The sequence below is a fragment of the Alexandromys fortis genome, unplaced genomic scaffold (assembly GCF_014885135.2).
Source record: "Alexandromys fortis isolate MF-2015 unplaced genomic scaffold, M_Fortis_MF-2015_v1.1 scaffold_23, whole genome shotgun sequence".
In the NCBI taxonomy this organism is placed as follows: Eukaryota; Metazoa; Chordata; class Mammalia; order Rodentia; family Cricetidae; genus Alexandromys; species Alexandromys fortis.
The window spans coordinates 10,940,889-10,944,613 of NW_026067907.1; the positions used below are offsets into that span (position 1 = coordinate 10,940,889).

Below are 3,725 nucleotides of genomic sequence, written 5' to 3' on the forward strand. Positions count from 1 at the left end.
CTGAGTCCCTGCCCATTGATGGGGCATGTACATGCATACATGTATGCTCACGCTCACACACGTGCATGTACACACACACACACCATACCCGAAAGCCCCTGGGAGGCAAAACTACTCTAGCTGAGAACTAGCATCCTGGACCAAAGGAGCTGTCAACTGTGTCACATACAGCATCAAACAGTCAAAAGCACTTAAGTGACCAGACCCCAGGCTTGTCAACTGGAGGTCATTGTTGGGCTCTGAGAAAGTCAGGTCACTGGAGTGTTGACAAATGAGACTGTTGGAGCTGGAGAACAGAGATGGAGAATACGGCGGTGTTGTTGGAATGTCTTGCTTGGATGAAGAACACTCACAGGACGGGCACTTGAGGTAAAGAGGTCCTTTCTCCCCTGGGGACATGCAGAGGGCATTTTATTCCCCCTGGGAACACACTTATGCTAATAAAATAACTTAGCAGAGAAGAAGGAACTGGTGATTCGGGAGTTTGTAAACTGTGCACAGAGGGCCACACTGGGACCACACTGGCTTTGGGACAAGAACTTATGATGCCAAATGAAAGGGACATGTGTAGAAGGCATACTTGGGCAGAGAATATGAAGGCAGGGTGCCTCTAGTTGTACAGAGATGCAGAACAACCTGCCCATGCCTTTTCTGAAAGGGCCGTTGACTTGGGAGTAATCTCACAACTGGATGTGGGTGTCCAAGACTTCTCCCCAACTGTTCACAAAGGCCCAGAGTGTGCAGTACCTGTTCAAATGCACAGCTAACTCCCTCAGCTCACAGGACCTTCGGCCAGCCCCATGCAGTAACTACACAGCACTCATCCCTCAGTGTTTTTATTACCCTTTTATGCCTCAGGACTTTCTCCTCTTCACCCATCTCTTCAAATCCTGAATATCTTTCCTTGTTTTCTATGACACTGCTGACCAAGAGTCTGATGGAATATTGATTGTAACATCCCAATACCTAAATATTTACCCATAAAACATAAACAGTAACTGTAAAGTAAAATTTAAATTTCAGTATATAGTTTAAGTTAGACTTTCAGGGCAAGATAAAATAGTAAAAGTATTATTCAAGTTTCCCTGCAGAAACAGAAACAATAGTAATATATGTTTACTTGTGCAATATGATTTATGTTCATGTGTGTGTGTTAGGGGAGAGAGTGAGGAACAGACAGGCAGGAAGCTGTTATAATGAGTTCTATGGCAAGCTTATGAAGGGTGGTGAGTCCCAAGGGTTGCAGTTCACAATCTGGAGCTGAGAATATCCAAGGGAATCTTTACCCTAACACAAGAGGCTGCAATCTTACCTTAGAAGGACTAATAAATACATCAGTTTAGTGTAGAGGAACTGATGTTCAGCTCCAGGCAAGGATTCAGGAAGGATTCCTTTCTGTTCAGAGAGATAAACTCTTTTCCTTCTATCTAGATCTTCAGATGAAGTGCTTTCTCACCAGGAAAAACAATCTGCTCTGGTCTAGAAACCCGAAGCATCAGAAACAGGATCTGGAGCCTGTCATGACTGGAGTCATTGCCTTTCCTGTTCTTGGCATTGCTGCTAAAAAACGTCACCATGTGCAATGGTCTTGACGTGCGAGGCCCCCTGATTCATACATTGAAATACTAACCCCTAGGGAGATAACCGTGAGGAAGAGACTGCCAGAGAGGTGATTAGATCATGAGTGTTCGTGCTGGAACTAGAGATTAGGCTGAGTAACTACAGCCTGTAGAGCAGCAGTGTGAAGCAGCAGGGAGAATGGCCCCAGAAGGACCCAGCCGGCTCACCACTGCATCCCTGCATTCCGCGCCGGTGACCCCTGCTGCCACCATGCCCAGAAGAAAGGCTGAAGGGGATGCTGAAGAAAACAAGCCAAGGTGGAGGACTAGCCACAGAGAAGATCTGCAAGGCTGTCTGCTAAGCCCGCTCCTCCAAAGCCACAGCCCAAGCCTAAAAAGGCCCCTGCAGAGAAGGGAGAGAGGGTACCCAAGGGGAAGAAGAGGAAGGTGGATACAGGTAAGGATGCAGATAATCCTGCAGAGAATGCAGATGACAAAACAGACCCAGCACAAAAAGCTGAAGGCGCTGGAGAGCCAAGTGACATGTGTGTATTTTTATAACTGTGTACTTCTGGTGACCGTACAGTTTTAATTCTATTCTTTATCAAGTCTTATAAAAGTGCAGAATTTCATTTTACTTTTTTTTAAAAACTATGTTGTTAGCTCACAGAACACTTTATTGTTTGGCGGAGGAAGGAATATGTCTCACTAACAATGTCTCCCAAGCTGGATTGATAATGGTTGATGATGGAAAATATCATTCTCTGATAATTTTGAAAGACTCCTCTTGGCTCCCAGGAGAGATGTCCTGGTGTTGACATATGTGGCCAGCATGGTAGAACATGCCCTGTGAGAAAAAACTAAATTCATTTTCTACCTCCTTCCCTGTACCATCAACATAGACTTAACTCCCTTAAGACCAGAAACCTGTTGGAATCTGACCTCCAAAATTGGCTTTGTCAGGCTGTTGAGCAATCTGGACTTTTCAGTAACATTATTGATTGTCCTCAAAAGAGCAGCGGTTCCTTTTATAGAAGATTATGGATCTTCCAATTGATAATTCTGCTGTTTTCATTTCATTTCCTGGAAGTCAGGGCCTGCTTGTGAAATGTTGTCAAACAGCATTCTCAATGTGAACTGCAGCCCTCACTCTAAGCTTCTCTCCCTTTTCAAAGGGTCAGAAAGACTCATTGGGTTTTGTAGTGGCTTTCTGATGTGGTAGTCGATACAAGAATGGAGTCTGGAAGTTCTTGTACCCTGTAAATGACTGTCTGCTTGTGTCCTGCCTGGAAAACCATGATTGTTTGTGGAAAGTGTCTTTAATAGAGCTGGGTGCAATTAGCTTGGAAAAAAAAAAAAACAGAGAGAGAGAGAGAGAGAGAGAGAGAGAGAGAGAGAGCCCATGGACATCACATCCTCTCATCCCAGGAAGACACAGTAGGAAGGTTCTTTCTACAAACCTGGAAACAGGCCGCATGCGATACACAGTGTGCCAGTCATTTGGTGTTGACCTTCTACCCTCAAGAGCTATGATAACGAATTTCCATTGGTTCCACTCCAACCAAGCTAAAGTTTGTTACCAGACCTGAAGAGACTAGTACACCACGTGAACCCATTTGTCTGCCAACCTAGGCTCCTGTTCTGCTTCTAAACACAGAAGTTATAGAGTATTATGTTTTATTATTAAAGTAAGACACTGCCTGTAGAATCAGACTCATCCCACAAAACAGAAATGTTCTTATTAGAATCAATGTGCCAATAACTCTGACAACTATCACACCTCAAAGATACAGGAATATCACCCAGTTCCAACCAGACAAGGTTGTTTGTAATAGCCGGAACCTGGAAACAACCTAGATGCCCTTCAAATGAAGAATGGATGAAGAAAGTATGGAATATATACATATTAGAGTACTACTCAGCAGTAAAAAACAAGGACTTCTTGAAGTTTGCAGGCAAATGGATGGAAATAGAAAACACTATACTGAGTGAGGTAAGCCAGACCCAAAAAGAAGAACATGGGATGTACTCACTCATATTTGGTTTCTAGCCATAAATGAAGGACATTGAGCCTATAATTCGGGTTCTTAGAGAAGCTAAATAAGAAGGAGAACCCAAAGAAAAACATATAGGCATCCTCCTGAATATTAACCTTCATCAGGCGAT

The 3,725-nt window shown here is 43.8% G+C and overlaps 1 pseudogene; it reads left to right on the forward strand.

The window, feature by feature from the left end:
- The first annotated feature begins 1,830 nt into the window (after positions 1–1,830).
- The window catches only part of LOC126497765 (non-histone chromosomal protein HMG-17-like), a 2,635-nt pseudogene continuing 740 nt past the window's right edge, over positions 1,831–3,725 (forward strand).